The following is a 12,930-nucleotide window of genomic DNA, read 5'->3' on the forward strand; positions in this document are numbered from 1 at the left end:
CAGGACATGATGGTGATAACATATACACATATTTGTTTCAATCCCTTAAAAGATAACATCAAAAGATAACAACTTTCAAATTTTTTTTAGAAAAAAAATTCTGAAAATGTTTTAAATATAAAGAAAAAAAAATAATAGATTCACAATTTGTGGTGAGGCGCTGAGCTATAATGCACATACGAGTTTTTATGTTTATTAGAGATTGAATTCATATAAAAATCTGCAAAACTTCCCATACTACTTCTGAATAGGATGTCTGCCATAAAAAAATTTATGAAAATTATGGAAATATATGGTTCAGAGCACTCAAATCACATATGGGCAGTAATGGAGTCTGGTTGTCACCTAGTGAAAAAGTTTGGTATTGCGCCCAAACAAAATCTTACTGAAATTTTTTGAGATATCAACCTAAAATTTGTTCAGATTTTAGGCTTTGATTATCTTGCAGTTTTAGAGTTCAACATGTTTTGAAATAATATATTTTATATAAAATATGAATACATTTTCCTAAACTCAAACTTCTATAACTTTTTTTCTGTTTCACTTTATTAATGCATTTCACTTCTACAAAAATGTCTTCTGCCCAATGTCTTCTGAAAAACAAGACCAATCTTACATCTATATTCCAAAGCATTCTTGAATTACAAGCATTTAAGTTCGGAATGTGCATTTTCATGTCTATTCAAAAAAAAAAAAAAAAAAAAAAGGTGGAGGTGGGGGCACTTAAGTTACAATACAGCATACTGCAAAGATACAGCATCACTTCAAGTTTGGTGACCAAATCATTAGATTTGCTGATGCATTACATGAGTACAGGTTTAAAATATCTTAAGTACTCTGTTAAGATTAATTCTCAAGAAAATTTTCGGGTGATCTGATCAACGCTGTCAGACATAGTCTGTACTAGTCATAGTTTTTGTACAGACAAAAAGTATGACAAAATTAAAGTTATAAGTAGACACAAGACATTTTGAAGAATCAGTATAAGCAACAAAAAAAAAAAAAGGGAAAGAAAAGAATACAAACCTGTGTCGCCTCTTATAAATGAAGACTCCAGCAAGTATGCAAATGAGGATGAACTCAAGTGAAGAAGCAATCACATAAGGCCCAAATCCAACCCCTTGAACTCCTATGATAATATTGTTAATATCACAAGTTTATGTTTGATGAGTCACATTAAAAAATGGACCAAAGAGTCTAACATGCACAAGCCTAACTCTTTAATGCATACAGAGGTCCACCAAAACATCTTGGATGTAACTGTATCAGTCGATACTCACTCTTAACACTCAGGATGGCAGTATTATTCTGTGTTTTACCACCCCAAAATGTGGCACTGCAGACAATTTCATCTTTATCTTCATATCCAGTTGGAATGAAGGTCACAGCGGACACTGTTTCCCAGACGCCTCCACCCATGTGATTGTGGCTGATAGTTTCTTGGGCTGTTGGGACGCTCCAGCTGATTTTGGGAGGGTGAGAGGAGCATGTGTGGTTGACTGAGCATTTGACGGTGACGCGTGTCCCGGGCTCGATGTCTTCAGGGAGGGATGACATCACAGGTTTGTCAGGAGAAGCTTTTTAACAAGAAACACAAATATGTTATTATGAGATGTAATGCATCTTTAAAAGCATTTTGATAACCAATAATGAGTGGTTATATTTCCTAACCCCGCATAATAATGAACACACAGCTTTTGTTGAAACCGTTTTTCACGTTTTCTTTTTCTGCTCTGAAGCAGAATGGCCCGTTGTCATGAGTTTGCACATCATCCATCTCCACAGTGCAGTTCTGCTCATCCGGGTTTCCGAGGAGCCTTGTGCGGCCTTTGAAGTTGTCTAAGACGTCATGTGAGTCAGTGTGGAACATATAGCCACCTTTTTCGGTGACCCAAAGTACGCGAAGTCGAGTGACATATTCTTCTTCCATTTTAAAACTGCACGGTATTACCACACAGGAAACGAGGCAACGCTGTGATCTTGGGTATCACATCTCCCTCACATTGGAAATGAGCTAAAATGATACCATATAATGGATGAATCAATATTATTACAGAACTGAAAGTGTCATAGTCATTTATATAAATGAGAGAATAGCTATTGGGTGATAAAAACATACTTTCATTCTGGAATGGACTCGCTGGTTTTTGATACTCTGTAAGAGAATCAGTAGAAATCAATAAGCTTAGATTTTTCAAGTTTTTGAAATTTATGATTTTGGTTTAAATTAAATGCTACATTTTAGCCTTAAAGGGTAAGTTCACCCAAAAATTACCCCATAAAAGACTTTCTTCTTTCAGCCAGACACAATCAGAGTTATATCAAAAAATATCCCGGCTCTTCTTCGCATAATGAGAGGGAATAGTAACTGAGATTTTGAAGCCCAAAAAAAGCGCATCCGTCTATCATAAAACCAATCCATGCGGCTTCAGGGGATTGGTCATATACACTGGATGGCTTGAGGGTGAGTAAATTATGGGATTTTTTTTTTTTTTTTAGGTGAACTAACCCTTTAAGGTTTGAAACATACTTCAGTATTCAAACACCTCAATATTTAGGGGATGATTTTTTCCCCCCTTGAATGTTTGTGCCAATGTGTTATTGTTCAGTTTAGTGTTACATTATGTATGCCAATTACTCACGCTGCACATGTAATGCAACAGAAGCTTCAATGTTTCCTCCAGAAAATTTTGCAATGCATATCAATGTTTTCCCTTGGTCTTCTTTTGCACCCAGAAATGTTATGTTGGAATAGGTGATGCGATTTAAACCAGAAAGTGTTTTGCTCCTTGTGAAGATCTGCATGTTCTCATAGTTCCATGTGAAGGTTGGATCAGCAGATTGCAGCAACTCGATTTTATATATAAATCAGTTTTCCATCTGAACTTATCAATAACATCATTTGGATACCATGGATCATAAACTAAAGGATAACCTTTTGAGGCCCACTGATACCACACAACTCTACGTGGGTCTTTGGGTGGGTATGATGTGTAAGAGGAAGAACATGGTATAACCAGACAGGAACCTTAGAGACCGTGAATGCCTTTTGGCACTTGCACTTTCCATCCCAAAGCAACATACAGAAGAACTGCTGCGAGACAAAAGTTGGAGAACATTAATAGCTGAATGCAGATAAAGTCCTTTTTCAAAAATATCGGTGTTAATGCATAAAGCCTCTCAAAATGGGAGTGTATATTTAGGTTATATGTAGGCCTATATTACTTTTTAAAATATTTCAACTAATTAATGCTAATACACAAGGAATTAGTTTATCTATTGACAAAGTTTGTGTAATAAATAAAACGTCTCAGGTTACGTATGTAACCCTGGTTCCCTGAGAGGGAACGAGACGCTGCGTTGAGACGCGGTGGGAACGCTCTGCGTGATTGCGTCGTGAAGCACGTGTATAATCAGTCCAATGGAAGAGCGAGACGTCATAGGCGGTGACGTCATAGACCAGGAAGCTATAAAGCACACCAGAAAACAGACCGCGACAGCTTCTGAAAAAGCCTGAAGCAAGTCGATCAGGGCATGCAGGAAGTATGGCGGGAGAACGCAGTGTCTCGTTCCCTCTCAGGGAACCAGGGTTACATACGTAACCTGAGACGTTCCCTTTCAAGGGAACTCGAGCTGCATTGAGACGCGGTGGGAACCCCATACCCACTACGCCATAAGACAAATGCCCGTTCTGTGTGAAGTCCTTGCGCACACTAGAAGCAAGCAACCTAGCCCCGGGAGTGGAGAGGTGTAGGTCATAAAATCTGACAAATGTATGAGGTGAGGACCAGCCTGCCGCATTACAAATATCCTGAAGGGAAACACCCGAAATTAAAGCCTAGAGGCAGCCATACTCCTAGTAGAATGGGCCTGAACAGCCACAGGTGAACGCTGTCCGGCCGCTTCATAAGCAAGTGAGATAGCCTCAACTACCCACTTGCTCATTATCTGTTTAGATGCAGGGCAACCTATCTTAGGTTACCCGAAGCAGACAAATAATTGTTCTGATAAACGCCACTGAGCAGCTCTGTGGACCTAAGCATCCAAAGCCCGGACAGGGCATAACAGATTTAAGATTTTCCTGATCTGGGGTATTAAAGGTGGAGGACAGAAGGCCTGGAGCACAAATGACCGCACATTTAGTAGGGACCTAGAAATACAACCCGATCTGGGGTGAAGAAATACTACCACCAACCAGGTGCAAATCCAAGTACGTGCAGGCCTCAGCCTCATGTACCACGGAGAAGACGAAATTAGGGATCTCTCCTCAGAGATAGCCCAGAAAGAAACATTCATTACAGAAATCAAGTACTGTACCAAAAAGGGCAGAAACGAGATTCAGAAGGCGTTCTCTGCACCAGGCAGAGAACAGCATATTAGTCTTCTCGTGGAGGGAGCTCTAGACTGGAGTATGGTCTCCACGACCTCGGTCGAGAAACCTGAATCTATGAGCTGGGCCCCCTCAGAGGCCGAGCCCACAGTATCCACAACTCCAGAGCTCCCAGGAGCAAAGATATCGGGAAAAGCGTATAGGTGTAGTGGCAACCACACCTATTACATTACATCCAGTCCAAGCGGAGCTGGATGCGTGAGGGAGAAACACAAGGGCAATGCATTGTACAAGCGATGCGAAAGGTCGACTTGTAGTTTGACCGAAGTTCTCCCTAAGAAGCTCCACCACCTCGGGGTGAAGTCTCCATTCCCCGGGCCACAGCCCCTGCCTCAACAGGATATCTGCTCTGATATACGAGACCATCAGTGTGTTGTCCGGACCCTTCGCCGACCAACCACTCATGATTGCCCCCGACTTGTGAGGGAAACATCCGTCGATAGCATTATGCGTCGACAAGAAGCACCCAGCACTGGGCCCTGGGCGAGGAACCAAGGTTTCTTCCACATGACCGAGGCACGAAGGCATAGCCGCGTGACCTTGATCATGCGAAAAACGGATTTCCCCTCGGAGAAAACCCCTTGGTCCCGAGCCACCACTGCAGGGGTCTCATGTACAGAAGGCCAAAAGTAACTACGTTAGACGCAACTACCATGAGCCCCAACAGTCTCAGAGACTGTTTGCAGTGAGTGACTGACCTAGTTTTACATTCTTTACGGCTGTGAGAATCGCAGAAATACGTGCAGGAGACAGACGTGCTTGCATTGTTGTCGAATCCCATAATACACCTAGAAAGTGGTCCTCAAGCTGGAGGGGGAGTACACTCTTTTTGGTGTTGAGCCGCAACCCCAACCTCCTTATGTGGGACAGAACGACATCTCGATGTTGAACTGCCAAAAGCTCGGACTGAGCTAAAAATCAACCAATCGTCGATATAATTTAATACGCGAATGCCCTGGAATCTCAGAGGAGCCAGAGCTGCATCCACGCATATTGTAAAAGGTGTGGGGTGATAACCTAGGCCGAATGGAAGAACCCGATACTGGTATGCTTCGCCCCTGAAAGCAAACCTCAGGAACCTCCTGTGATGAGGATGGATAGATAAGTAAGCGTCCTTTAACTCTATTGTGACAAACCAGTACTCGGACTGAATCTGTGACACAATCATATTTAGCGTAAGCATAATATGCTGTTTAATTGACGCAGGTCTAGAGTAGGACGCAACCCCTCATCCTCTTTCGGAACAATGAAGTAATGGCAGTAAAACCCTGACTGTCTGCCGGGAGGAGGAACCCCTTCTACAGCTCCTTTTGCAGAAGTGTCAGTACTTCCTGCTCCATAACCAAAGCCTGCTCGGGGTCCACCACAGTGGGGAGGACCCCTAGAAATCTGGGCGGACAAGAACCGAATTCTGAACCCTTTTCTATAGTGTGCAGGACCCACCGAGAAATATGTGGCAGTAGTTTCCACGCTGCCAGAAATTCTACTAGGGGAACCAGTCTCTCAAGACTGGCCTCTGGATTTGGTTGAACAGTCAGTACGGTGCCCTGAAGCGGCGAACCGGCAGGGAACAACCGAACTGACCGTTCTACGACCCTCCTCGGAGGATCGTATGGGGACGCTGACACCTCGGTGCCCTGAACGGCGAACCGGCAGGGAACAACCGAACTGGCAGCGCTGCGACCCTCCTCAGAGAGTCGCACCCCAGAGGGCGCCGAGGAGAAACGATTTCTCAAAACCGTCCCTCCCCCGGAGGAGCCCTCAGAAGCTTTATTAGAGATGACAGTCCTCAGATATTGCCTCCCTTTAAATAACTTAGTTCCAATGACCCTCCTCGGAGGATCATTGGAAAAAGCAGGCACCTCGGCACCCTGAAACGGCGAACCGGCAGGGAAACCGAACTGACTGCTCTACGACCCCCCTCGGAGGATCGTTTGGGGACACTGACACCTTGGTGTCCTGAACGGCGAACCGGCAGGAAAACCGAACTGGCAGCGCTGCGACCCTCCTCAGAGAGTCGCACCCCAGAGGGCGCCGAGGAGAAACGATTTTCTCAAAAACCATCCCTACCCCGGAGGGGACCACCCTTTAGAAGCCTGATAGCCTCGGCATCAGGGCTTCCTATTGTCCAAGCTTTTTTAGAGATAAAATAGTCCTCAGATCTTGCATATCTCTAACTGGCTAGACTGCTACCGCCACCCAAGTCCCCTTTGATTGTGGAGGAGCCCAAATGGCGATGCTCGCTGTGCTGCGAGGAGCTTAGTAGACTGAGACTGCTCCGCCCAGCAGTCTCAGGAACATAGATTGGTGAGGAAGAAACCTCTGGAACGCCGCTGAACGGTTTATTCTTAGTTTCTTGAAAGCGGAGCATCCAGAAGAACAGACATAATTTTATCTTATTTTTCTTTACTTTTAAATCAGAAAAACGTATATATATATCAGTCCGTGGCCACCAGCAGGAAAACAACCGAACTGGCCGTGTGCGACCCTCCTCAGAGAGTCGCCACCCAGAGGACGCAGAGGAGAAAAGATTTCTCGAAACCGTCCCTCCCCAGTATAGTTTATCTGTTTTTGCACGACGCAATTCTCGAATAGCGTCAGTGCTGACAACCTCACATTCATCCATGTCTTTATAATTTACCCACCAGCGTTGCCTAAAAAATTTTTTATTTAGATGGCTGGTGGGTAACGTCGGGGTTAAAAATTATGACACCGACTCGGGAGAGAGAAAGCTAGCAAGCGTCTCTTTAACCCGAGGCACTGTCATACTATGATACTTAATACCCATAGCATTACTATAGTTAGACGTAGGGCATTAAACACATAAAATAGAAACCGACTTATTCCACGATCTTGACACCTCAGTGTGGTGTGGAGATAGGGAAAAACGGCAGTCCCCGACGAGGAGGCTGAGATACAGAGTTTTTCGGTTTTTAGATTTATTTCATCTAATAAACTCCTTATTTTCACTCTCATAAAGTTCAGCTGGCCAGAAAATATTTAACTAGCAACAACACTAGATAAACCTCCTTTTAAAGCTCCTCTTTATTCAACAGAGTTATGAGCTGACTTATTTATTCATTTATTGAAAACTCAAACATCTGCCTTTTCTTAATATCTTTATTTGTTTTGTTTTCTTTTTCTAAACAAAACACTAACGATACCAATTCCTCGGAACTGGAAATCGCCAGCACTGGATCTGGCAGGTGAAAGCTGAGATAGGGCAGAGCCCGTCCCAACCCCCGCTGTCAGATCCGTTTGCGAACCCCAAAATGCGAGTCGCCGCCGTGCATCGGCAACAGCGGGACCCGCGCGGGGAGCGCGAACCGAACCGTCCTCCTCGAAGAACGCCCGGCGGGAGCGGAGCGTCCTCACGGACAGTTTCTCGCAATGCTCACAGTCAGCCCCCTCGAGAACTGACTGTGGCATGCTCCACTCCCAAATAGTAACAAAAAGCTGATGTGTGTGTCCCCACCCGTGATATAACGTGGGCAGGGAACAACACAAAAGCTGCTTGCTCTCTTTTGCCATAATATATATATATATATTGCAACTTGACAGACAACAATAAATATGACAAGGACAGAATACACAGATCGCTTGCTGAAGGCAACAGAAGCTGTCGCGGTCTGTTTTCTGGTGTGCTTTATAGCTTCCTGGTCTATGACGTCACCGCCTATGACGTCTCGCTCTTCCATTGGACTGATTATACACGTGCTTCACGACGCAATCACGCAGAGCGTTCCCACCGCGTCTCAACGCAGCTCGAGTTCCCTTGAAAGGGAACTAATGAATATAAACCTGTAAAGAACATTCCCACACTTTCTGACAAAAACATTTCCATGACTTTTCCACTAATTTGTGAGGACTGGATACCATCTTTCAGATAGCAAAGAATACATTATTGAATGAATGAATGAATTAATTAATTAATTAATTTAAAAATCGCCCATGACATTTAGACAGTGCCCATTGGGGTGAATTGTGCATAATATCACGGGGCCCACAGGTAAGGCAAAACTCATCCACGTAAACCCCTTCCTGATTATATAAAATAGGCGCATTTCAAAATGCTTGTTTTGCTTTTAGCTTGACATCCCTGTAAGAGGCTTTCAATTTGTATACCAAAATTGCCAGGCAGCAGCTAATTGCTGTCAAGTGCAGGTAGTGATGTTTGTCATGAGTGTTTAAAATTTTAAAATATGTTGATTTTGCAGGAGTTTCTGCTGTATTCAATGCATGAATTAGTGTTTACATATGGGATTGTTTGTGGTTTATGTAGACACACACACACATAGCCTACATATATATCAGCCTGTCGGTGTTGTATTCGCTATAACAACTGCCTCGCTCTACATTATCCCTTATATATATATAAGGGATAATGTAGAGCGAGGCGGTTGTTATAGCGAATACAACACCGACAGGCTGATCAGGACCCCGACGCGAAGTGGAGCTGTCTTGAATCAATCTGAAGGGGTTGTATTCGCTAACAACGACCTACATTATCTCTACATTATTCCGCTTATTACATGGCTACCTACAAAATAAATCAGTAATTTGAGACAAAATATTGATTTAAAAACGATTGTATTGCCCCAGAGTGAACAGAACTGTGTCCATGTTACTCTGTTACTTAGCAGCGGTCTGTTATCAAGAAATATTAGACTGCATTCTACATTAGAATTCAACCAAGCCATGTAATATATATATATATATATATACATGAATATCAGATGATGTCACCAACGTCTCCTCACTGACGTCACTCAATTCTAAAATTTGTCTTCCGCCATCTTGAGTACCTGATTCGGCAAGATCGATACGTCAGTCGCAAAGGAAGTAGAGCTTATTCTCTGGCCGAGCCCGAACTTGCGGGCCGATATTTCCCGTCACTATCCTCGGGCCGGGCCCTTGATCTGGAGATGTGCACTCCCAATGCAAAAGAGTGCGGCGCGGGACTAGATTTGATGGCGAGTGCGAGCGGCAATGCACTCTCTGTGTGTGTGCGCGTTGCAGGGAGAATAAAACGATTCGCGGGACTCCCGCAAACTAGAAATATCTATGAATAAAACATATAAAAACTAATACATTTTTGCAGAAAAGCAACAAGAACTAAAACAAAATAGAAACGATTTAGAGGCCAGAGTTTCCTTTTAAAACACGTTTGCAGCGTTGAGCGATGTAGCCAAAAACAGACATACATGTTGATTTCTTCAACGCAAAGGCCAATCAGAAGCATTTAAGATAGACTCTCCTCACTGCTCAAAACCTCTATGCTCAAAACTGACTTTTTGTTCAAAGCTCTGTATGCTGACAAATCCTCTAATTGTAACAAACAAAGTGTATATATTATGAAAGATTCATTGTGCAGTCAGCTTAATTGATATTAACAGAGATGTGAGATCGCGATTAACTGATGTCAGCTTTTTAGGAATTATTAAAGGCCTCATTATGCTTCTGCGTCAACTCCACGGCGTAGGTACGCCGTCACTCCTACGGCGTCGTGGCCGTTTTATGGTTCTGCGTCAGGTTGAGTTGTATCGCGGTGCATCTGACCAATCACAGCCCTTGTGGTCTGCGTCGCCTCAACGCGTAGTTACAATTTTTTGGAGGTGCACGTTGAGCTACGGCGGAGGGGTTCGCGGCGACGCAGAGCGGTCTGCGGGGGTACGCCGTCGATTCGATGCAGAAGCATAAAACAGGGTTAAGGGAGCGCACTTTGCACGCATTCAGTCAAAATCCTTCAATCATATCATGCCCAACCATGCACGCAGCTGCTTGCTTTTATTTTATAGCAGTGGTTTGTGTGTGCAAACTCTCTGTGCAGTGTTCATGTTGTCTGTGGTGAGTGGATGTAAATGATAATGAGCTTACGCTAGTTTAGGGCTGTGCGATATCACGATTTATGATCGTGGATTAAAATATATCCACCATCTGCTTTTGAAGAAATGTAATAGTATCGTGCATTCTATCAGTTCTGGCGCCTCCGTCTCAGCATAGGCTACAACGTTACGTATATTCACATCAAATGTTAACGCAAAGGAACGGGACAATGCAGTTCACATAAGTTCATTATTTGCATGTGCTAACAAGTCATTCACGTGTTGATGCGCGGTTCTAACGAGGGCTTTTCTGAGCACGTACACCCGAAGTGCACGCGCACTAAGCCTGTCTAACAACAGCGACAGGTTACTGAACGAAGTTATTTTTCTAGTCTTATTGCGCGAATACTGTCAAATACACACAGGGTTTACATAAACAAAGTTGGTTATGTATAAAGTGAAACAAACAGAGAAAATCTGCTTCCTAGCTAATGCCGTCAGTATTGTAGACAGTACCCGGCAGGTACTCAAGATGGCGGCAGTCAACTGGAAAAAGAGTGGATGACGTAAGAGGTCATGTGACTGATATTCATGTATATATATATATATATATATATATATATATATAGACCGCTGCTAAGAATAAAACACAGTTGCCATGAAAAACAGAGCGTTGCCATGGACACACTTCTGTTCACTCAGTCTGGAGAGGGCCTGCCGCACAAGACCTGAAGTGAAGCCAAAACGTCTCGATCGCCCCCCGGTGAATGGTCCTAGTATAGCTCATAAACCCCGCCTCCCCGCGTTCTTCAATGGGATGTGAGACCAACTAAACAATTAAATTACACTGCACATATCTTTTTTCCAAAGATAGTCTCTGTCATTTACTGTAGTTTTCATCACGCTGATGTAATTTCAAGTGTTTGTTTTTAAAATAAGTTTGTTTTTAGTAATGCCTGGCTCAAACTACAGGAGTTTTAGGCCGATTTACGACCGATTTCCCCCTCCCGAGAATCGGAGAAAATATCTTGTCGAGGACCTCGATCGGTTCCGATGTTCGGCGCAGATTATCTGGTCATGTGAGGCGTTCACAGATCGATTCTTTCACCTCCCGATCTGCTCTCACACAAATCGGGCTCGACCCGATAATATCAAACATGTTTGATATTTATCGGGATGAGCAAGATTGTGATTACGTCAGTACTGTCACAATAGCTAATAAGAAACAAGTAGGGCTGTCGTGGTGAAGGAATGAGGTAATTTTGAGTGACTCATCAGCGTGATATGCGCATAGACTGTAAAAAAGGATATGCGGTATTATCTTTATTTATTATCTTTATTTATTTATTTATTGCTAAATAAAAGTGTTACACTGTTGTCAGCAGGCACGAAGACTAGTACATGTTCAGTAATGAAACCGAAACAAAAGAAAGTGGAGTAAACAGAAGATACAGTGTCAAAATAAGGGTCCACATAGTATAACAGAACATACCTGACACAAGCTTGTTAGATCATTGTTATATAACAGTTAGTTACGATCCTTTAATCTCACCAAACGAGAGGCTTTCTGCTGATATTTCACCAGTATCGTCATTGCTTGTCTCTGCGTGTTATAGACAGGCTGTCACTCAGTCCAGTTACACAGTTAGGCCACTAGGTGGCGGCAAGAGACTGCCTTTGAGTGTGTCATACATTTCCGTTGAATTAACAAAGAAATTCGGATTCATTCTAATATATATGTAATGAAACAAGCTGTTAATTATTTTAACATTTAATTTTAACTTTGAGCTCCACTTTATAAGGCTCAGCTGCCCATTCCGGCGCATGGGCAAGGCAATGATGAAGCTGACACGTCACCTCATAGAGATGACGCCATTTATTAGAAATATCCTTAAATGTCAAAATGTGAATATCTAAATTTCTATAATTAATTATTTCACACCGACATAATGTGTTGTTCTGCAGCAGAGGCGTGTGCTAGTGATTGATTCAGCGAGAGTGAGGGAGGGACGCAATTTTTTTTTTCACAGGATGGTAGGGGAAGACTATTCATTAGGGAACTCATGCCTGATTGGTCTGATGACCTACCCCCTAACCCCGCCCCTAAACCTACCCGTCACTGGGGGTCTGATGACCTACCCCTAACCCCGCCCCTAAACCTACCAGTCACTGGGGTTAAGACCAATCAGGCATGAGTTCCCTAATGAATATTCATGAGTCTTCCCCTACCATCCTGTGAAAAAAAAAATATCGCGGGCGGGACGTTGATTTCGCGGCTTTACTTCCTGCGCACTACTGCGCATGTCTGGTCTCGAAATCGCAACTGCGCAGACTCAAGTCCCAAGATGTCAGCCTCATATCGGGACATTGACGGCTTCACTTCTCGCCAATGGAAGTGAACAGTCTATGGTCTGTATTTTTTTACAGTCTATGGTCTGGAGCAATACAATCGTTTTTAAATCAAACTCATTTTTAAATCAATATTTTGTATCAAATTATTGATTTATTTGGTATGTGTAGATTACATTATCACTATTTGTGTATATATATATATATATATATATATATATATATGTGTGTGTGTGTGTGTGTGTGTGTGTGTGTGTGTGTGTGTGTGTGTGTGTGTGTGTGTGTGTGTGTGTGTGTGTGTGTGTGTGTGTGTGTGTGTGTAAAAAGATTAAGTGGACTTTCATTGTGCAATTTGGCTGGGTTTAC

General features: G+C 43.1%; 1 protein-coding gene and 1 pseudogene across 3 annotated transcripts in view; both read right to left on the minus strand.

Moving 5' to 3' along the window:
• Positions 1–12,930, minus strand: part of LOC143715923 (sialic acid-binding Ig-like lectin 14) — a 98,585-nt gene that overhangs the window by 55,226 nt on the left and 30,429 nt on the right. The window lies entirely within an intron of this gene.
• LOC143715707 (myeloid cell surface antigen CD33-like) lies at positions 1,213–2,805 on the minus strand (annotated as a pseudogene). The gene is made up of 4 exons (XR_013195874.1): positions 2,733–2,805; positions 2,120–2,155; positions 1,672–2,014; positions 1,213–1,577 (listed from the first exon to the last, which is right to left on the minus strand). The product of XR_013195874.1 is annotated as a myeloid cell surface antigen CD33-like (transcript).

This window comes from Siphateles boraxobius, unplaced genomic scaffold, assembly GCF_051911475.1.
Source record: "Siphateles boraxobius isolate OS27281-9 unplaced genomic scaffold, OSU_SipBor_1 6, whole genome shotgun sequence".
In the NCBI taxonomy this organism is placed as follows: domain Eukaryota; kingdom Metazoa; phylum Chordata; class Actinopteri; order Cypriniformes; family Leuciscidae; genus Siphateles; species Siphateles boraxobius.